Genomic DNA, 24,184 nt, shown 5'->3' with positions numbered 1-24,184 from the left:
CGCAGGAATCAAATTCAGGGTTTTGTGCATTCTAGACACAGAGTCTATCAACTTTGCTATATCCTTAGCTCCTGAAATTTATAGTCACACAACTCTCTAAGTAACCTGACTGCTGAAAATGGTCATTCCCTACATTCAGATGGAACATTTCATTACAGTAAATAATTTGCTGACTGTGTCTATAGATCTTGAGTAAAAAAATTGTTGAGTAAAATTCTACAAATAGCAACATTACAGTAAGATAATCTGAAAAAGGTTTTAAGGCAGTGAGATGGCTTAGCAGATAAACATACTGGCTTCTATGCCTGACAACCCGAGTTCTCAGGACCCACATGGTAGAGAGAAATGATTTCCTCAGATGGTCCTCTATCACAGGCCATGACACATACATACACAAATCACATACACACAAATTTTTAAAGATTCTACATAGCTTGTTGCTATTAGTTATTTCTTTTTTTTAAAAGCATTTTATTTGTTATATTTATTTCATGTGTATGGGTATATTGCCTTTGTGCACCCATGTCATGCAATGCCCGCAGAGCTCAAAAGAGGACATTTGATCCTCTGGAACTGGAGTTACAGATGGTTGTTAGCTGCCATGTGGGTGCTGGGAATTGAACCCGGGTCCTCTGCAAGAGCAGCCAGTGCTCTGGCTTTGAGCCCGTGATCTTCCTGCCTCCACCTCCCAAGTGCTGAAACTATAGGTGTGTCACCATGCTGGCTTCACTGAAAATTGTTAACTTCAAACTGGAAGCTTCCAGGTTGTGATACCTGTACACATAATGTTAATAATATAGGTGGGGAATGTTTAAAAAAATGATACATTGCTAAAGTTTAGACAGGAGAACCTAGGAATGCATCCTGAGTAAAACATACCTACAAGTAACCTGGGATAAAAAAAGTAACCACAGGCTGGAGAGATGGCAGCTAACAACTATCCATAACTCCAGTTCCAGGGGATCCAATAGCCACTGTGTCCTCCTTGGGTATTGCACGACATGGGTGTACTTACCTACCTGCAGGCAATACACACATACACATTAAAAAAAAAAAAGTAGCCATATAAAAAGTATTTGGAGCTGGTATGGTGGCACAAGTCCTTAGCACTCAGGAGGCTGAGGTAGGAAGAGTGCTGCAAGTTCAAGGCTAGCCTAGGTTATATAGCAAGACCCTGACTCACAAAGTATTCAGATGATAAACTCAAACTGCCTCAAAATCAGCACATCCAAATTTAAAGCATTCTTTTACCATTCTCCCCTATTTCTAGATTATCCCCTTACCTTCTTCTTTCTCTTAATCCTAGACTTTTTTTTAAACCCTCTGTCAATTTTTACTTGTTCCTTCTTTTTTTCTTTCAACATATCTCATAAAATTTCTTTCAACAAATTTTCCCTTTGAATCATCAATTTTAATATAGTTGAGACTACTCCATTCCAGCTACCTCTCTTCTAGTCCAGGCCAACATTTAATACTGATACAATCTCTGACATCCTTGCCTCAGTCTGAGAGTCTATACCCTATGGTCAGAACTGCCATTCTAAAATAGTTACTTCCTTGCTCAGAAACCTCTTGAAGCTCCTTGGCATCTACATGATAAATCCAACTTCACAAATTATACCACACATAATCTGATCACTTCATAGCAAAGTATTGCACCATTACATGACATTATTTATCATTCATCAAAACCAAATAAGAAATTACTTGTACCTCTCTAAGCCTTTGCCAATGCTAATTCTTTTCTCAACTCTTTTCCTTTTCTCTTCTCTCCCCCTTTTCTTTCCTCTTCTTCCTCCTCTTCATCCCTCTACTTTCTCTTTTTAGACAGGGGTTTACAATATAACTCAGTCTAGCCTATACCTTGTGGCCATGCTCCTGCCTCAGCCTCCTAAATGCTAACAATTACAAGAGTGTGTCACCATGCCTACAAACCTGATGAGCTCTCTCTCTTCTCTGCCCCCCTCCCGCCCTGCCCTGTCAGCTCCTCTCCAGAGTCTTACTGTGTAGCCCTGGCTGGCCTAGAATTCATTATATCAACCAGGCTAGACTGGAAATTACAGAGATCCACCTGCCTCTGCTTTCTGAGTGCTGGGATTACAGGTATACAACACCAGTCCTGGCTCACTTTTGGTAACTATATTTCCTTCAATGTCTATTCCCTAAATAGCCTTATTTCCCATTAAAATTTTGATTTGGGGGCTGAAGAGATGGCTCAGTGGTTAAGAGCTCTTTCTGCTCTTATAGAGGACCTGGGTTTGATTCCCAGCACCCACATGGCAGCTAACAACCACCTGTAACTCCAGTTCCAGGGGAATCAGATGCTCTCTTCTGACCTCTATGGACTTGCATGACACAGGTGCACTTACATACAAGCAGGCAATACATTCATATATATAAAATAAAAATAATAAATATTAAAAGATTAAAAGTTTGCGCCACCATGGCAGGATCTAATTTGGTGCTTTTTAGTATTATGTTTTTTTTTTGGGGGGGGGGGGGTCTTTTTGAGACAGGGTCTCCCTGTAGCCCCAGCTGGCCTGGAACTTGTTCTATAGACCAGGCTGGCCTCAAACTCACAGAGATCCTCCTGCCTCTGCTGGGATTAAAGGTGTTCGCCTGGGCCAGTATTATGTATCTTTATGTTATATCTGAACTGTTGCACTCATGAGTTGGATCTCTCCACCCTCCACTGGTGCTGGGAATTTAACTTGCTAGACAAGTGTTCTACTCCTGAGTCACAGCCACAGCCCTCTATTCCATATCTGTATATGAACATGCCTTCTACATACCCCACGCTCTAAAGTTCCTTTAGAGCAGGGCCAGTTTCTTTTCCACTGCCACATTCCAGTAGTTCAACATAAAGAGTCTCTGTTAGTTGGATTATATACTGTTGCCCAATTAATCTTTCTTAAACACCAATAATGTCATGGTGGTCTTTTTTTCAAAAACTTTTAGTGGGGGCTGTTGAGATGGTTCAACAGGTAAAGGTTCTTACTGTAAAACCTGACTATCTGAGTTCACTCCTTGGGTCCTACATAGTTAAAAAAAGGGGGGGGGGCGGAGAACTGCCTCTCAAGCTGTCCTCTGACCTCCACATATGTACCAAACACATACATACCTAAATTTAACAAAAAACATGTTAGTGCCTGTTTCTATGAAATCAAACATGAAGTTTAGGTTTGGTTTTCAGGACCTTCCAGAATATAATATACCCAGTTATTTCTCTCAACACGTATTTTCTGATCTAGTTAAACAAGTCTCTTGATAAGCCGCATATACATATCATAGAATCTTGAAACTTTCAGAATCAAAGAATCCTTATTTCTAGTCTAGTTCACTTGACAATTATAAACACAAGAAAATTAATTGATTTAAGTTCCAGATGCCCTTCAGATGAGGTTCAACTGTCATCTTCTCTAAGAAAAAACAAAATTATTCTATCTTACTCAACTGTAAATTCCTTAATATTTCCATCTTGATTCACATAATTTGGTACTCAGATCCATTTTTGCATTGTTACTCAAAACCAGTAAGAACAGGCACCTGGTTGGAAAGTCTTGTAGCTATTTCCACATCTCAACACATTACATATAATAGGAATAATAGATGCTCAAAAACTTCACACCCTATACCCACACTGCTTAAAATTGGTCTTCATAGCAAAGAAACTTCAGTGATTTCCCGACTCTAGTCCTAGTACCATCCCATGACTTAGAGCACCAGCATGATCATTTTGGGCAGGCATCCCCAAGTTCTATCCTTTGACATATTTTAACAAAGTTATTTTAGCCAGGTGAGATGGTGCACACCTATAATCCCAACACTCAGGAGGCTAACACAGGATTGATGTGAGCTTGAGATTGGCCTGAGGTACACAAGTGACACCCTGTGTCAAACAACAACAACAAAAACCAACTAGGCCTGTAGTGCACACCTTTATTTCCAGCGCTCAGGAGAGAGGGACAGGCGGATCTCTCTGAGGCCAGCCTGGTCTACATAGCAAGTTCCAGGCAAACTGGGGATACAGGGAGACTATATATATCCTGGTCAACAAAGCTCTAAGAGTTTATTATCTAGATATAAATGTTTATTATTTTATTTTCTTTTTTTTGGGGGGGGGGACAGGGTCTCTCTGTAGCCCCAGCTGGCCTGAACTCACTATGTAGAACAGGCTGGTCTACAGAGAGTGCTGGGATTAAAGGCGTGTACCACCATGCCCTGCATTTTTCTTGAGGCGCTGTCCTCTGACCTCTGCACATAAGCAGTATCCTGTGTACGTGTGCTCCTATGTGCGCATGTGCACACACACAAATAATTTTAAGGAGTTGAAGAGATGGCTCAGTGCTTAAGAGCACGTGCTGATCTTTCAGAGGATCTGAGTTTGATTCTCAGCACCCACATAGGGCAGCTAACAGCAGCCTGTAACTACAGCACTTTACTCATATGTACAAGCCTATCCACACATATACATAATTAAATAATAAAATATTTTAAAATAAATAATTTTTAAAATAAAATAAGTGTGGAACCCAATTGTTCTGTCATGTAGAATGGCAATGTACATGAAGTACAGCATCTTAATCTAATAACCAGCTGCAAACATTTGATAATGAGCTTTGCTGACAAGTTAGAAACTGGATACTTTTCCCCATTACCTTGTTCTGTGACTTGGTGCTAACTTACAATTCATAAAATTAGGGAAGTTATTCTTTTCCAAACTCTAAGGGAAATTTAGCTACGTGAACAAACTAAAAACTCTTCAGTAAAAGGTGACATAAAACACACACACACATATATACACACAGAGTGTATATATATAAAATGTGTTAGATCTGGCCAGAGAACCCATGCCTATAATTCCAGCACTTAGGAGGCAGAAGCAGGGGGATCACTGAAAGTTCATGGCCAGCCTGGTCTACACAGTGAGTTTCTAGACCATGCAGGGTTTACACAGTTAAGACCCTATCTCAAAAATCAAAACAAACAAAACACAATACTGTGTGTGTTTAAATAAATTTTAATTAATTTTTCTGGAAGAAAATTGGGAAATTTTGAGTTATTAAGTTTAGAAGCTTAATAAGGAATCCTATTCAAGAACTAGTTTTTAGGAAAGACCTGAAGTAGTCTCATAAAAGAATATTCTCTGGCATGTTTCCACACAATGCTTCTACCTTGTTTTTCATTTGGCATACTCTGTTAAAAACCACAACCACATCAAAATGTCCACATACTGCTAAACTTCAACAAGCTCCCCCAGTTTAAGCTTTCAAGGAGTGGCATTTTTTTTTTTTTAGCAGTATATGGATCCATGCACAGTGCTAAGAAACAGACAGAATGTAAAGGACTCAATGGGACACCAAACAGGACTGACATTAATACTGCCTTCCTCCCTATTTACAAAAATCAACCCTCCCCCCCCTTAAAACAAAAACAAACCAAAAAAACCTGCCAAGTAGGTTTTACCCCTACTACAAAGTCCAACACAAATTATAAAATACTACAGATGCAGCCCTTCTCAAAATGCAAAGGGATTGTGTGTATTTGCAAAGAACAACTATTTTTTATGCTTCCAAATTCTTAATCCTGTTTGGAGTTGTCAGTGGGGGTTAATGGAAGCCTTGGATAGGAGAATTCCAATCTGGTTGGCAGATGGATAGGTTGGTTATAGCTGCATAACTATGTCTTGCCTGCAGGCACAATTCAGAACACTGTTAAAGCAATATAAAGTCTCTGTCAAGCTGAACCATTTGGATCAGTAGCAAGGAGAAATAATAATAAAAAAGAAGTTCATTTCTGGGCCTTGTGCATTTATGCTAGTATGCAGAAACTGATTAATTGTCATAGTGTGCTGGTCTTCTATACCTCAGATTTCTACTTCTGGAGTAGGTTTTGCATGCTAATATAATCATTCTCCCTCTTGAGACATTAGCAAATAATCAAATGAAAAACAGGATCATAATTTACTGAGATTCAAGCAATTCTCTATGCAAATTTGACTTGTTATTGCTGCTGCCTCGTTAATCTGAATGCCTTTGACAAACTCCTTTGATTTATGAACTCATGACAACTCCAATGTGTATATATTTTGCTAGATTGACATTATCATTAAGAGTGGGTGGACTGAGCTCACATGAATGGCTGATTTTATTCGCTGGTGTCTGCTGCTCAACAGCTGAGCATCTCCTCCTCACAAAGCCCCTGAGCGGCAGGCTCTTCCCATCTTCCCATCCATTCATCATCTCGATGTTAATTGGCCCAGGCTTTAAGCAAATTTTCAACACGATTTAAAGGCATGATGACACTGATTACTGACCCTCTGCCATACGGTGCCTATTGATTAACCTGACAGAGATGATGAGCTTGAGGGAAACTAGGTGTGTGGGGACCTCAGGGGGAAATATATTGTCTATGCAGGCAAACTCTTGTCATTACCTCACGAGCCAGAATTTGTACAGCATACATTCTTAAAACACACTACTGCTTTAACATCTACAGCTAACACAGAAAGTGCTTTCTGTATTCAGAGATAATACAAATATGTCATGTCAAAACACTTGACACATTCAGTATTTAGAAGAAGTCCCTCGATATATGGCCACCTTTCAACCAATTATGTTTGCAGGCTGAAGGGAGTCTTTGTTTATGTGTGTGTGTGTGTGTGTGTGTGTGTGTGTGTGTGTGTATGTGTGTTAAATTAGAAGAAAGTACTGGATGGCCTGATCAGGAAAACAAAAAAGGGGAAACAAATTTTTGAAAATAGAAGAAAGGAAGGGTTAAAATCAGTGCCATGATTATTAAAAGAAATACTCTCAAAGAGAAAGAAACCCATCAACCTGATTTCACAAATTTTGTTTCCTATTCTTTGAATACCATGACCTGCTTCTTAACTGCCAAACTGCTTTCAACATAGGAATTACCAACATAACATTTTTAAATAAAGCAAAATAATATTCAGAGTATAACAAACATAGCCTGTAAGTTCTTGCCTGCCCACATTCAACAACCAGAGTGTAAATTGTTTACTTTGAGGTTACACTTGAGAAAACCTAAATTCATTATTAACAGAAGTAAATATAAGGTTTCAAAATAATAGTCACAGAGTACATATGCCGGTACAAACAAAAATCTGCTTAAGATATTGCTAGGTCTGCACCTGTACACAAGTCATTCAGCACACCATCAGGAATCAGACAGAATAGCTTTAGATAGGGATGGTTATTATTTTTAAAAAAGCCAACAAAATATCCTCCCTCTGGCCACACATATTACCTTGTTTACTTACGTGTCCTGAGGGGACAGCCAATGTACAATATTATAAAACGGAGATTTTGGAGCAGCATTAACAGTTATTTCAAAGCTAAAATAATAGAAAACTGCACAGCCTGACTAGTCTCTATAACAGTGACATGAGCTGTTAATGTAAGAGATCAAATGTTTCTCAAGTCAAACAGCACTGGTGCCTGTTATTCTGGAACATGTAGCTTACTCCCTAAAAGTCTGCATCATGCTCTTTTAAGATAAACAAGCTCAACTAAGCACTGAGATGCTCTGATAAGGACAGAGTGATGACTGTACCAGGGAGTGACACAGGAAGGGCACAAATGTTGCTTTTGTTAACTTTCAAGTCAGTCAATAGTTATTACAATCAATACAATATTATATTTTAAATATTTTACCATTAAAAGTTTAGATAAAAGAGAAAGACAAATTTTCAGCAATAAATATGGGGAAGCCCCCCAAATAGCTAAAACAGTTGTCTCTCTTTTCTGAAGAAGAGAGCTATTATACAGCTTAGTCAGAGGTTTTGGACTTAGCAGTGGCTGAGTATATAAAAGAGTTTGTAATTATGCTTGTATGCTCCATACCAGAATAGTCCATTTAAACTCTACACTAGGCTTTTTGGTGTTAAAGACTTAAAGCAAACCAAACTTTGTACTTTAACTTTCCAAATCTGTAGGGTTTAAAAAAAAAAATTGTATTCTGCTTAACATGACAATACAGTTAGTTACCAAACTTTAGCTATTTATTTATTTTCTTAAAGGAAAGAGTATAAATGCAGTCCCCCACTCCACAAATTATGAGTTAAATTTCCAAATTTGGGGAAATCACAGGAGTCAGTATATCTGGAGTGCAATGGATGAACCTCACCCTGGGAAAACCACCTTCTTGATTAGGGTGTCTCCCCTGCCAGGTAAGCACACTACAACTATTTATAACACTGTGGCTTAATATTTTAAAATCCTAAATAGGAATTTAAGTGCTAAGTAGGCATTTACATACTACTCCCATAGGCTGGTTGTTTTTCTTGAAAGATTAAGACTCCATTCTTTAAAAGAAAAGTCTCATACATATGTTTTGTTATTTAAAACACAAAAACAATTCATTAATTTATAAACACAGTAAAATGAATAAAATTTACCTAGGGAAATTGGGATTAAGACTGAAACAAAAAGCTAAACACACCTACATGTGACCAAAAATTTAACTACTTTAATTTACTTCTACATGAATTTTTTTTCTTTTTTTTTTTTTTTAAGACAGGGTTTGCCTGTAGCCCCAGATGGCCTATGTGCCAGGCTAGCCTTGACTTCACAGGTATTAATTACTCTGTTTGTCTCCTGAGCATGGGGATTAAAGGTGTGTGCCACCATGCCCAGCTAAATTTAAAAGAACCTCAAAGAGTATTTTGGGTGGGCGTTCCAGGGCAGCTGGGGTTACAGGGATATCCTGTCTCAAAAAGACCAACAAAAAACAAAAGAAATAGAAAATAAGGGTTGGGAACACCGCTTGGGATGTTCACCAAAATCCTAATAAACTGTGATTTCTGACATTCCTGTTTCTGAGTTGTTGTTGTTAATCCCCCCAGTTTATTTGTTTCTTGCTAAATACTCCTCACCTTGGTTATCTTCTTCGGTGTTGCTATTTTATTAAAGCTCAACAATATCTTGAAAGAAATTTAAGATTTAACGTAATAAACTGTAATATCCCCAGTGTTTACCATTTTAGAATGAAAATAAAAACCACATCAGCTAAATAAGCAGTTGCTAAAAAACAACTAAGCTAGACTTGTGTTTTGATATATGAACCCACACATATTTGATCATTCTTTCATTTCCTTTATTATTAAGAAATTATTCTATTACCTTCTTGTTATCCTGTGGCCTTTTCTACTAATTATATAGTCTTTAAAATTACAAGCTCTACTCTTTTGGTTTTTACAAATGTTTGGTTTCCAAGCCTAAAAATGTTGGCCCAGCATAGCTCTGGAAGTACGATTTAAAGAATAGAGGCTTGGGCTGGAGAGATGGCTCGGTGGTTAAAAACACTAGTTATTCTTGCAGAAGACCCAGGTTCAAATCCCAACACCCACATGGCAGCTAACAACTACCTATAACTCCAGTTCCAGGGGATCTGACAGCCTCTTCTGTCCTCCACGGGCACTGCACAACACGGGTGCACTTACCTACATGCAGGCAATACATGCATACACATAAAATAAAAATAAAATATTTAAAGAATAGAGGCTTACTAACAACCACCACCACCACATACCATATCCTTGCTTTTGTCTTAAAATGCTAAGTAAACTAACTATATTCCTCACTTAGGGTACTTGACCTTAATCTTTTTTTTTTTTTAACCTTAATCTTTTAACTTTTTTCTTTCCCCGTAAATCTTGCTTTCTCATTTTCTGCTTACATCTAATAGAAATATATATAATATAGGAAAAAAATGAGGACAAAATATGGTTTAAACAGAAAAGTATCTAAAACCTTATAACAACTGGATTCTCAGGTCTGTAAGCAGGTTAGGGTTAGGGTTAGGGTTAGGGTTAGGGTTAGGGTTAGGGTTAGTATTGAAGGTTAGCTAGTATTGAACTAAAGGGATGAAAACTTAAGTGAAACAGGTTTCTTTTCCCGAAGGGTCAAAAGTTAGACATACTAATTTCTATCAACAAACAACAAAATATAAATAAAACCAAAACAGATTAACTTGGAACTATATCAGGAGTAGTTTAGTGAGTTTATTTGGGAAGATGGACTAACTTTACCACTCTAGGGATAAACAATCATGTTTAGTTTTGTTTGTTTCAAACAAGGCTATCTGATGAATAACAGACTTTAAAAGTATTTTTTTCGGGGCTGGAGAGATGGCTCAGTGGTTAAGAACACTGGTTGTTCTTGCAGAAGACCCAGGTTCAAATCCCAGCACCCACATGGCAGCTAACAATTGTCTGTAACTCCAGTTCCAGGGGATCTGATGGCCTCTTCTGTCCTCCACGGGCATTGCATGACATGGGTGCACTTACCTACATGCAGGCAATACATTCATACATATAAAATAAAAATAACAAAATATTTTTTAAAGTATTTTTTTTCCACAGAGGCATTTTTATAACAATCTAAATGTTTTCTATTTTAAAAGATTGTTTTAAAGTCATAAAACAATGCACATTTATTCAGGATAAAACAACAATTTAGAAGAGTATGTTTATGTGTTGGTCTAACAAAATGAACTGTCTTAAGTCCATGGTTTTAAATTACTGTAATGTTGGGGAATGTCTGTATATGTTTTTTGGTCAATTTTTGAGACTGGGTCTCCCTGTAGCCACAGCTGGCCTGGAACTCCTTATGTAGACCAGGTTGGCCTTGAACTCATAGAAATCCGCTTGCCTCTGCCTAGGAGTGCTGGAATTAAAGGTTCGTGCCACCACGCCCAGCTGTCTGTATACTCTTAACCTTCCATTCTCCTAACATCATTTTGTCTACATTCCTGGCATTCTACAATTAGATTACACTATCATTACTTTCTAAAAAGTATCTGCCTCTATATGTAGAATCACAAGAAACTGACATTATTTTCACAGAATTATTATTATTATAGGTCACTATAATCATCAAAAGCAAGTTTTGATATCACTTAGCAGAAACAGATTTTACTTCGGAAATATTAAAAATCCTTTTTTGTTTTGGTTAACACAAAATAAGAAACATTAATTCAAATATTCCAAAAAATGTTCCTGAATTATTACGGATCTGATTAGAATTTCAATTGCTCAATTAGCCATTCAATTTAATAGTCATTTTAGCACTGAAATTCAAATTGGGCTAATTTTAATCAATGATCTTTAATAAAATCTGGTGGTATTAGCTATTACCAACACTTTGTTGTTTTATGAAATTAAAAATGGTTTCACTAGGCTGGAGAGATGGCTCAGTGGTTAAGAGCACTGACTGCTCTTGCAGAGGACCTGGGTTCAATTCCCAGCACCCACATGGCAGCTAATGACCATCTGTAACTCCAGTTCCAGGGGATCTGATGCCCTCTTCTGACCTCCATGGTCACTGCACAACAAGGGCGCACTTACATACATGCAGACAATATACTCAGACATAAAAATAAATAAAATATTCCCTCTTGTGGAAACCAATGTACATCTTTAGCTTCTGCAGACAATGAAGAAATAGTTGATTTTAAAACCAGTTGCTGTTTTTGCTGACTGCTGTACAAAGGACATTCTGGGTAGTGGTCAGTGAAGAAAGCACAGTCATTTCTAAAGGCCAGTGCTTCCCAACATCTCCTTTCCTTCTGAGTGGAATGAAGTCTGAGAGCACTGACTGGTGGGTCATTCGACCCACAAGGGCCTGGAAAGGTTTCAAGAATAACAGAGGTCATGTAATTGCCAAAAGAGCATTAGCCACTCAATCATAATGGATAATTAAATGACCTACATGATTCCTGAAATAGCTGTTCTATATTTGGTCTATTACTTGCGTCCCTCAAGATAAGCTACTCATCTGGTCTGCCTTGACCCGCAAAAGTCCAACCTGAGCCTGAAAACTAGCTGCATGCTTCTATTGCTTTGTAAACCCCACCAGACTATGCTTTCAAGAGGACACACTTAAAAAAAAAAAAAAATCAATCTTGTATATTTCTCCCTATTGTGCTCTCTGGAATATAAATGACTAAAAGCAAAGCAAAAATTCAGTAAATTCTTGGTTTAGATCTTTGGGGTTTAGAAGGAAAAAAGCATAAGAACTATACAGGAAGAAAGCCACGATGATTTCATTTTTAAAACCTTCCCTTGGATGCCTTTGAAGAATTTTGTATTTGATTACTAAGTCAGGTCAGAGATATTTGTTTGTTTGTTTGTTTATAGGATAGCAAGTCAATAAACTCCAATTGCTTAGACTGCATTTTTGATGGTGTAGGCTATTAGACGTTTACCGGCCTAGTTTTTTAGTCCATACAAAAGCAAACTGCCTCTTAACAAAATATACATGACAACAATTCTTCACATAATAAAAGTAGCCAAAAATATAAGTTCAAATTTTCCATATCTCTGAATAGTTCAATGGTCTCACCACAATACTTGATTAGAAAACATAAGCAAATAGAAGCTAGCTGCATGAAATATCAAAGCTATACTAGAAAAAATTTCAGTACAGGAGAGAAAAGTCTGTATGTGGCCCAAGAGGTCTGCTCACAGCTAGCAAACACTACAGAAAGGGGCAAGCAACAAGGAACCAAAGACAACCTCAGAATAATGGCAAGGGACAGGGAAGTGAGGGACAAAAGAGCTCGCACTTAGAATACCCTGGAGGCTAGTAGGAATTTTCCGTTTCCACAGGAAATTATGTGGCTTGAGGCTACAAACTACCCTGATCTCTTACTAGTACAGAATGGCTTATTAAACCTAGAACATATCTGTTTTAGTTAACTTCTGGGCAGAGAGGGGGCTAGAGGGGGAGGAGAGAACAAAATGTACTTAAATGCTGAATTTTTTCTCCAGGCTGAATGCCTTTCATCCAATAAGACATTCAAAGCAGTGACCCAGCAAATGGATTGAAAAAGCAATCTTCCGTCCCAGTGCCACATTATCATTCCTATTCAGTATTCTCCATGAGATATCTCAATCAGCTGTGTGTAAGTGACAACGCAGCCCATTGCAGGGTTAATTAAACATTTGACTTTAACACCCTCCCTGTCATTAAGCAAATAAAAACAGATAATTCAAACTGCACTTCATCCTCAGGGTACACAACACACATGTCAAAATTAAGAGAGTCCAAGGCCTCTGGGGAATTCTGTTGGGGCTATAATCAGTTTAAATCTTATCTGGTTTATCAATTATTCTATTGATTAAACCAAAGTGATTATACACAACTCCTCTGCCACATGGGATTGATGTCAGCAGAGCAAGAAAATAACTCCAGGAGGTTCCAAGCTGATTTAAAAAGCGACCAACAGACATACTAATAATAGTCGATTATTACATACCAGTGATGCATATACTGAACAGTTGATTCTTAGTTTCAGGCGGGTGAACTGTTTCCAATCACTACGTCCCTCAGATATACCATACAGTTGGCTCCAGTAAATTTATGTTGTGAAGATCAACATATATTCTACTGATTTAAGCAGAAGCTAGCACGCTCAGCAGTTAAGATACATTTCATAGATACTGGCCCTTAGCTCTAACAGAGAGAAGCTCAGAGAAAACTAAAAGTTGTCTAATTTTCTTCCCTGTATACATGTGGCTGGTAATGTACAAGGATAAAAGGACATACCTGAGGCTCAACTCCTTGGAAAATACACACTCATCCAGCTATTCAAGTATGAAAACATCTATTTCTGAAAAATAAACTCTTAAGAAATCATAAAGACCTTACCACAGATACAGAACCATGATTCCTTTTATTAATTCAAAGAACAAACATTTTCAAAGCCATTAATAATGCTGGAAATATTAAACTGTTATCTTCAAATAAACTGTTGATATCTAAACCCTAATATCAACTGTGTACAAGAAATATTTAAGGACAATTCAGATAGCCACCTGCCCGATTCATTGTGTACTATCTGGACACTGAGTGTCCAGAACCTTTAGCACCTCAAGGCCATGCCTTTCTATAGATTAGAAAAGTGCTAACAAAACCTAGTAATGAAAATGGGAGAGGTGGGGATTGGGCTACTCCACACCTGAAATCTATGGACTCCTGGTCACCCTCTTCAGAAAGGAAATGTGTGCGATGCTATGTTGGCATCACATGTGCAGTCAACCAGAAATGAACTTATCTCCTTGAGATATTTTGTTTTGTTTTGTTTTCAGGCAGACTAAATACAGAACCTGCATTAGCATGCTGTATTCTACACTTACCACAGAAATACTGAGGGTGCTATTTGTAATTGTATTCTTTTTAAGAGGTTTGTTCTCTGCAGCTGTTTTCTGCTTGCAGTGTATTTTGTGTAATCAGCACATCATCATAAATACATTGGCTGTTCCCCTGAGGGTAGCTGTCAGTGTTTAATTTACAGAACAACCTGGCCAATGTGAATTTTAACACCACCGCACTACGGCAAGGAGTTACTGCACTCTGTGACAAACAGGTTTCTATGAATTTTTATATTGAGAACTGGTCCCAGGACAATTTCAGTTTTAGAAATAGACTTTTAAAGGAAGTACTTTATACTTTGCATGGAACAGACTCATTGATAGCTTGAGCAGAAGACCTGGAGTAAATAAATCCCAAATCCTAAGTGGGCACTATCAAAAGTGGAAAAGGACAGAGAATTATCTAATCTCTAACCAGCAGGAGGCACTGTAACAAATGTTATCTTTTGTTTGTTTTTTATCTTTTTAAAGCTACATTTAGAGGTGCCAAAATCAGTGATGCCTTAAAAGGTATGTAAAGGCAAAAGGGAAAACCATTTAAAAAATGTGTCACTCTTTTTTTTCTGAGATGAACTATATTTGATATGAAAATGTGGATACTACTTCCCTATTAAACCAGAAATTTAGCTCAATGAATGGGGGAAGGGGAATGGGAGAAACAGGTATCAGTAGCAGTATCCCTCCCCCAAATTATATGCATAGTAACTTGTACATGGGTTCTCAAAAAATGTCTAATAAATAATTAAAGGCTCCATAAGGACAGGGTCTGAATCTTAATTTATGCCCAACTCTTTGCCCAATACCTGATACTTTGTATATGAACCAAATGGGGTAAAGGCAATGTTATGTGTAGGATTTAGATCTCCGTGATTGTCAGAAGTATTTTCTAATTCAGTAAAATGTTTTTAAAACTACTATAAAACGTATCAATATCAGGTAGGGTAGCAAACCTAGAATCCCAGCACTATGGATCACTGAAAGTCTGAGGGCAGCCTGGTCTACATTGCAAGTTCCAGGCCAGCAAGGGCTACATAATGAAACCTTGACTCAACAAACAAACAAACAAACAACAAACAGCAAGGGCTGGAGCTACAACACAGCAGTTAAGAGCACTGGCTGCTCTTGCAGAGGACCCAAATTCAGTTTCCAGCACCCACATGACAGTTAACTCCATTCATTAACTCTAGTTCCAAGGGATCTGATACCCTCTTCTGACCTTCTTGAGCATTTTAAGACATGGGTGCACTTACATGTTTACAGGCATACACATACACTCATATACATAAAATAAAAAATATATACACTCATACACATAAAAAGTTCTTAAATATTTTACTATTTTTATTTTATGTGTATGAGTGTATTGCCTGCATGTGTGTGAGTGCACCTGTGTCAGTGCAATGCAATGGAGATCAGAAGAGGGCTTCGGATTCCCCTGGAACTGGAGTTAAGGATGGTTCACAGCCGCCATGTGGGTGCTGGGAATCGAACCTGGGTCCTCTGCAAGAGCAATCAGTGCTCTTAACCACTGAGCCATCTCTCCAGCCCCTAAATAAAATATTTTTAAAAGCAAACAAAAAAGTGTAACTCTTCTTGCAGAGGAGCCAGGTTTGATTCCCAGTACTACATGGAGGCTAACAACTGTCTGTAACTCTAGTTCCAGGGGATCCAATGCCCTCTTCTGATCTCTGTGGTATATCACAATATAAGTGTACTCATATACATGCAGACAATATACTCATACAAATAAAAATACAAAAATAAGTAATTTTAAAAAATTGCCTAAAATATTGGCATATTCGTGGGGGCTGGGAAAATGGCTCAGAGGATAACCAGAGTTTAGCCTATAATCACAGCTGGAGGCAGAGACAGAGTATCCAGGAGTAAACTAGCTAGCTCGAGTAGCAGAACAGGTGAGAGATTCTGCCTCAGTAAATAAAGTGGAGTGCAAGAAAAGTAGATGTCTGATGTCAATTTCTTCCCCTCATACCCAGACACACAAACACATGCACGTACACGCATTCGCACCTACACGTGTACCTCCCACATACACATATATTAAAATAAAATATTGGCATATTCAAACTATTTAATATTTAATACTGAATATCACAGTAAAAACTTAAATTTTTCTGTGTTATACTTCTTTCATGCAATAAAACTAAGAAGGATTTTTAAAACTTAGAAAGGTAACCAACACTTCCCTATTATTGAAGCAGTAAGTACGTACACACACATACACACACACACACACACACACACACTCCACAAATCAAGAGATTATTATATATATGTACATCTCTATATTAATATACATATATTTCTGTTTAGGACCACTTTACAAGTTAGAATGCCTAGAGTTAAAATGAATCAAAATATATTTCATTCTAATTTTTCCTCTATTGCTTTTAGTGATGGAAAGAATTATATTTCATGATATCTTTAAAAATCATTAAATTGTGCTAGGTATGGCGATGCATGCTAGTAACTTTAGCACTTAGGAGGTAGAAGCAGGAGGATCAGGTATTCAAGGACAACCTCAGCTACAATAGTGACAGCAAGGTCAGCCTCATCAACATGAATGAATGAATGAATGAATGAATGAATACATTCATTTAATTTGTAACTAACAAAAAGGAAAAGAAAACACTACCTCACTTTGAAGGATTTCAAACATGCCCAAGTTCATGATAAAATGACACCTTAACTTGTCAGGAAGAACAATGCAGACACTTAAAATGTGCTGATACCACCATAATTAAAATTTTCTATATTTTCATTTTGTGTGAGCAGAATCATACAATGGCAAGATTTGTAACCTTTTGTTTTTGTTTTTTTGATATAAGGCCTCATAGTCTAGGCTATCCTCAAGCTCAAAATCTTCTTAGCTCAACTCCAAGTGCTGAAATTAAAGGTATGCACTCTGTCCTGCTTCTAACATGTTTAAATTTACTGATCATATGTATTTCTGACCACCAGAAAGAAGTTACATTTAGGAATATAAATAAACTCTCTAATCATTTATCTTTGCTACTATGCGAAGATATTTTAAGCATGTAATTCCTTTTTGTACTTTTTGACACATACAAGGTAAAAAGAAAAAAAAAAGACCATAACCTATTTTTTCACTGAGCAAAAGTTTGAAAATTTTAATTCAGTTGATTAATTACAACACTTTTTCATAAAAATCTAATAAAACACATCTTAATTTTTAAGAAAGATTCATCAAATTCTATCTTTTTCAATTTAAAATTATAAAAATACACCCTAGGACCTTTTGAACTAAACTGAATGGGGTTAGACTGAGGTCACACTAGATGAGATGACTGCATTTCTTCTCTGGAGACCATGTAGTAAGTAGTTCCATCGGCTGCCATTAGATAGCAGCACAGTACACACCATCAGTCATGTCTCTTATAGTCTCTCCCATTAAGGCTGGAATATTCTCTCTCTCTCTCTCTCTCTCTCTCTCTCTCTCTCTCTCTCTCTCTAATTCAATTAGTACAGTCGGCAACTCCAGAAGAGTAATTCAATTAGTGCATTGTGGAGCTCTACAATACCTCTAAGCAGATGTTCACCATCTTCAGGAACTGGAGCTAGGTTTAAAATATCTGTACTCCTCAGATATGCCACTACATTATGCCATTTGTCAAACCGCTTACATATGCTTTTCTGACTTCAAAGAAAAGGTGAGGAAACAAACCTAGGCAAACAAACCAAAATGTTTCCATCATCAACATCAAAGAAGCATGCAATTTTAGGCTGTAGTAATTAAATTACATTTTCCAAATTATATTTAAAACAAAGTGCATCCCTGCACTTAGAAGGCTGAAGCAAGAAATTCTCAAGGTCAAGGCCAGGCTAGACTACAATGTAAGATCCTTTATCAAAAAACAAACCAACTAAACTAAACAACAGTAACAAACAAAATAAAACAAAACCTATTTACATCATATTCTACATTATACCACATATTTATACATAGTATATAACTGTGGAGAGTTTTTTGTTGTTTTTTGTTGCTTTGCAGTGCTAGAGACTGAACCTAAGGCTTTCATATATACTCAACTTGTGCACCACCACTGAGCCATACTCCCAGGCCTACGGCATACTTTTTTGTACCAGTGTTTCTAGTTATACATGCCACAATGCAATGAAGACAATGTCAAGATGGGATGTATTCACAAAGAAGGAAAACCAGAATGTAACACCAAAATAACAGGTTTTAAAAATGGAAGACATGATTACTGATATTTTCAAAAAAAAAAAAAAAAAAAACAACAGAAATCAGAAACTGGGAAATAGAAGATAAAGCAACATGACAGCTATCCTTAGCACATAAATACACTCGTCCCTCAGAACCCATAAAAGATTAGTTTCAGGCCCTTCCATTGCTCCATACCCCAGCAGACACCAAAATCTGGAGATTTTTAAACACCATATAAAAAGACACAATAGTTGCACTCAACCTAGACATATCTTCCCAAATACTTTGTCTCTAGATTACTTTCAATATCTAGTAAAATGTAATTGTTATGTAATAAGTGTCACACAGTATTGCTTAAGGAATAAGGACAAGAACAATTCTTTTTAGTACACATGTAGTCATCACAGGTTTAAACTACATTTTTTGATCCCAAATTGGTGTACTCCTCAAATGTGAAACCCAAGGATATGGGGGTGGGAGGCAACTGCATATGGAAAACAAAAAACAATTTATATTACTATAAAAAGCAGAGATAGAGCTGGGCATGGTAGTGCATGCCTTTAATCCCAGCAGAGGGAGGCAGATCTCTGTGTGAAGGCCAGCCTGATCTACATAGTGAGTTCCAGGCCAGCGGGGGCTTCAGGGAGACCCTGTCTCAAAAGAAGACAAAAGGGGGTGGGGGGGGAAGCAGAGTTTGAAAAAAAATTGGAATTGGTGAACAAAAGTTTGGCTCCTTCTTGAAGAAAACCTTTCCAATATGCTGAAGAAGAAAACAAGAAACCTGTTTACTTGGCCAATAAAGGTAGAGATGAAGCCTAGATTAGAGATGAAGCCTAGATTAAATGACCTCTTGCCAAACATGAATCGTAAAAGGACACGTGCATGCGTATAGTTGAACATGCCACCCATGGTCCTCTGATATTCTTTCCAATGCTGAAACTTCAGTTTTGTGAATACACTTAAAAATTTTTTTTTTGCTCACAAGGTAAGCCTAAAATACAATAAAGTTAATTCTCACATAGGTTGATGGTATGAAAAGCATGTGAGCTGTTGAAGAAATTTTAGTTTCCCTCTATTAGCTTAGGCAACTCCTTGAATGCACATACTTCTAGTCTCATTTCTTAAACACTCAATACCCCATTTTATTCTTACAGAATTGAAAGGAATGGTTTCTTTTCAGTCATCCTCTGAAAAATCAGCCAATAAGAAATCAATTTCTAGAACGATGATTTTTGAAAACTCTCCTACTGAGTTAAGACAGTGGGTTTTCAAGCTTACATGCAAATGTACATCAATATTTATGTTTTAAAACTACAGAGCAATACTTAAAAACAACAGTGACTAGTGCTTAATAGCCTCTCCAGTCTTACTTTCTGAGCACTATTTCTAGGTGAGCATATTATTCTGAATATAGCAGAGCAGGACTTTACTTGTAAGTACTATCTCCTCTCTTTCCAGGATGACCTCAAAACAGGAATTATGAAATGTTAGAAATGACTGCTACCCTTTCCAGTGCATTTCCCCATGTGTTCACAATAGAGAACAGCTCTATGTCAGTAAATTGGAGTAAGCCAAGCAGAATAGTACTTCTATACTATCTTCACGAACATTCTTACTGTGAAATACAAATTTTGCATATTAAAAATTATTTCTTACTAAAATTGCTATCTTTCATAAACTCACCACTTGAAGACATGGATAATTTGAGCAAGGACTAAAGTAGAAGGTTAGAGCCAGGGAGATGGCCTAGCAAGGAAAGGCATGTTCTGTCGGTCCCACTTCCATTCCCTAGTAGGAGAAAACTGACTCCTGCAAGTTGTCCTCTGGCCTCCACATACATTGTTGCATGTGAGCGCATGTTCACACACACAAATAAACATAAGAAATCTACAATAAATGAATAAATAAAATGGAGTTGATTTTATTTGACTGGCAATACTGCTACAGTAGGCAAGAAGCTTAGTAAACATCAGTACCCCACTCATATCTACCCACTATAACTTTCCCAACTTCTTGCCTCCACAGAAACAAAAGCGGGACTTCCTGATAATGGGGTGCTCCATAAAACCCAATATTCATGTACTGATTCAACTTTAACCTCACAGCCTGCTTTTCTGTTTCAATGTTAGGTTTATTTGGCTCTACTGGCACCACTTCTCTTTAACATTGTCCCTTTTCATACATTTAAGGCAACTACTTCCAACCCTATCAAGGAAAGCAGACAAATAGGGGAGAAAGGAATGAACTGCAAACACCTCAAACAAGAAAGGTTGCTTAAAAAACTAAGTGTCACATTCTGACAGTTCAATATTTCATGGCCAATACAAGGAATGTGCAATGACACTGCAACTTTAAATCTTTTCTTCTATGTCAGTCTCTCTTTCTCTCATTGTAATGCCAAAGGGAACAGCAATCAGAGTGGAGATGTTCAACGTGATAGAGGTCAGGACACCATCAGATCAACGTACCAGAAACACGACCTTGTTTATTTTTTTTTCCACAGTATTATTGTTTACAGGGTGCTTTGCTCGTGTACCTAGTGGTTCTTAGCTAAAAGATGAAATTACAGCCCAGGATGAAGCACTCAGGCACACATCCAATTTGTGTTTCCATCTCAGAAAACAAAAAGCTTCTACAGCCCTCAGGCTGCCATTCAAACTTGGAGGCTGACATTTTTAACAGCATGAACCAGAGACTGGCAGAGAGAATGATCTAATGCATTTCTGACTTGTCAATCAAAGATCTCACCTCTGCTGTCTTGTAAACTGTTGGGGGCCATCTAACTACATTCATAAACCTAGGGAGAGCTTACTGCCAGCTGGGGTGCTGGAACCACATGTTCTGGCTTCTACTCACCAAAATCATGGTTCAATTGTATAATCTTACTGTAAATAGTCCATAGGCACATTTCCAGGACTACTGAAATAGAACCAGAGCAGAATAGGGAATACAAAAGAGATTTTGGTCAAATGCTGTGTTATTTTCAAGCTGTTGGAATCCTGTTCTATTCTTATTTCATTAATTTTTCTCAAAGGACTATGCTATACTATAGGTGATATGCTTTAAAAAATTAATGACTGCCCAATTTAAAAAAACTAGGGGGAAATATACTAATATTAAGCTAAAATTTTTCTTTATGGCTTACTTTCAGCAAAGAAAAGTAGTATCTCTCGAAAGCAATGACCTATGTAAAAGGTAGATGCTAAAATGAATAGTAATTTCATTTTTAAAAAGCTAATCAAGAGCTTCCATTCAAATACAAGGCTTGTGAGGTTCATAAACAAAAGTTTTGTCTTTATTTGCTTGAAATGGTGAGTGCTTGTATGCAACACGAAAACACAAGATTACTAATCTAATTTTTCCCTTGTTTATGACTATCTAGTCCAATATAGCTAGAAACTAGACTCATTCAACTTGAACTTGTTGCATGCGTAGAGCTCATATATGAAAATGAAACACTTGTTCACTTCATGCCACTTTAACCAGACACAGAATTTCAATTTAATTAATACCAAGACATAGATACCAGTTTTGCATTGTACATCTGAGAACTTTAAATGGCAGGTAACAGATAACTAAGCAGGAGAAGATTCATTGCAAAATCCTGCCTCTCATGATGTACATGCAGGTCCAGATAACTATTGGAAACTGTAACAGATGTGGTCTAGGACTGGGTATAAGACTATTTCAAAGCTCAAATCTATTCAAATCACTCCCAAGGAAAACCAAAGCCCAGGTACATTAGCTGCTGCTGCTAGTAAAGTACTACAGTTCTTAGAGGGCTTTGAAGCTACATTCAAGAGCACATGCTTTGTCTGCTTGCTTGCCTATTTGTTTTAAAATAAAGCATTCTTTTTTTTTTTTTGAGACAGGGTCTCCCTGTAGCCCCAGCTGTCCTGGAACTCACTATGTAGACCAGGCTGGCTTTGAACTCACAGAGATCCACCTGCCTCTGCCTCCCAAGTACTGGGATTAAAGGTGTGTGCCACCATGCCTGGCAAAATAAAGCATTCTTAAACAACTTGACAAATAAATGACAAAAGAGTTTCCTGAATGCTGCCTATCTACTATGATTCTACATCTCAAACTCCACAGTACACATAAATATCAAGTCTAGAAACCAACACAAGGAAGGAAAACAAAACAATAAAACACTACCACATAAAATAGAATAGTGAAAGGAGATACAAACAACTGTGGCAGTCACAAACAACCAATAATGATTCCTGAACAACATAAAAAGAATTCCTATGGAACTATGGCCTCTACTCAGCAAAAACAGAGATGGCAATAACAAGAAATCTTAGAATATAAAGAAAGTATTATGTACCTGTCCAGAGGCTACAGATGAATCTTAACTGCCCACAGCAAGAATTTTTCTCTTAGGCAGAATGCCTTCAGGGGCTATCACTGCTCTCCTTCCATCAACTCCATTCTTCTGGCTTGTGCACCTGGCAGTGCCTGTACTATCCCTTCTGCCATTATAAGAGTAAGGGCAGGTGGGGAATACAGTATTATTAATATAACTAAAATAAGCAACAAATTCTTTGTGAAGATTTTAATTTTTCAGGTCCATCATCAAGAATAAAAATGCTTCAAGGAAATCTGATTTGTCTCACAAGTTGATGATTTTTGGTTTATTCTAAGTGTTAGATAATGTCATACATTATCCTATAAATGAACATTAGCTACACTAAACATGTCAAAATACTCAACAATAGTACAAAGTATCATTACCAAACTTGAAACAATTGGAATACTTAAATAACCAAGCAGGCATCTAGAAAATCAATCAGTCTAAGATGTTACTTCTCCAGGATTATTTCCAGGATAAAGTAAAATGCAGCAAATTCAAGTTATCTCTTCTTTTTATACTTGAAAAGATATATAAAAGATGAAAGCACCCTTATGGTGGCTAACAACCATCCATAACTCCAGTTCCAGGGGATCTGACACCTTCTTCTGTCCTCCACGGGAATTGCATGACATGGGTGCGCTTACACACATGCAGGCAATACAAAATAAAATAATAAATAATAAAAAAATAAAGTGAGGGGCTGAACATGGTGGTACATGTGTTTAAACCCAGCACTTGGGAGGCAGAGGCAGGCAGATCTCTGTGAGTTCAAGGCCAACCTGGTCTATATAGTGAGTTCCAGACCAGCTGGGGCTACAGGGAGACCCTGTCTCAAAAATACCAAAAAAAAAAAAAAACCAAAAAAAAAACAAAACAGATAACCAGATGAAAGTATTAACACTAGATTTCAACATCAGTTATATTAAACATACAATTTCACTTTTTAAAAATTATTTTGTGTGTTTGTTTGATTTGTGTGATATGTGTGTGTTGTATGTATGTAATATATGTGGCATATGTCTGTAGGAGGGTGTGTTTGAGCCCTTACAGAGACCAGAGGAGGACATCTGATAGCAGCCTTCTTCCCTCCCTCTCACTGAACCTGGTGCTGGGCTGGCTGCCAGCAAGTCTCAATCATCCCCATTACCAGCCCCCTGCATGATTATAGGAGGGTATACAACCACATCCAGCTTTTTTTGTTTGGAGGCAATGGGTTTGAACTCAGGTCCTTGGTTCCTACCCCTATATCTTCACTATATTTATTATTTTTGAGATAGAGTATCACTATGTAGCCTTAGCTGGTCTAGTACTAGCAAAGTACACTAGACTGGCCTCAAATTCACAGAGATCTGCCTGCCTCTGCTTCCTGAGTGCTGGGATTAAACACATGTGCCACCATGTTCAGCCCCTCACTTTATTTTTTTATTATTTATTATTTTAT

At 37.4% G+C, this 24,184-nt stretch overlaps 1 protein-coding gene and 1 non-coding gene across 9 annotated transcripts in view; both read right to left on the bottom strand.

The window, feature by feature from the left end:
• Btrc (beta-transducin repeat containing E3 ubiquitin protein ligase) overlaps positions 1 to 24,184 on the bottom strand; it is a 192,347-nt gene that overhangs the window by 91,970 nt on the left and 76,193 nt on the right. The gene's annotated exons all lie outside the window — the stretch shown is intronic.
• On the bottom strand, positions 8,042 to 8,202 carry LOC115072456. The gene has a single exon (XR_003851513.1). It is a non-coding gene; the product is annotated as a U1 spliceosomal RNA (small nuclear RNA).

The sequence above is a fragment of the Nannospalax galili genome, unplaced genomic scaffold, assembly GCF_000622305.1.
Source record: "Nannospalax galili isolate Female #2095 unplaced genomic scaffold, S.galili_v1.0 scaffold161, whole genome shotgun sequence".
Taxonomy (NCBI): domain Eukaryota; kingdom Metazoa; phylum Chordata; class Mammalia; order Rodentia; family Spalacidae; genus Nannospalax; species Nannospalax galili.
The sequence above is the reverse complement of the archived record's forward strand: the minus strand, read 5'-3'. Positions and strand labels throughout refer to the sequence as shown.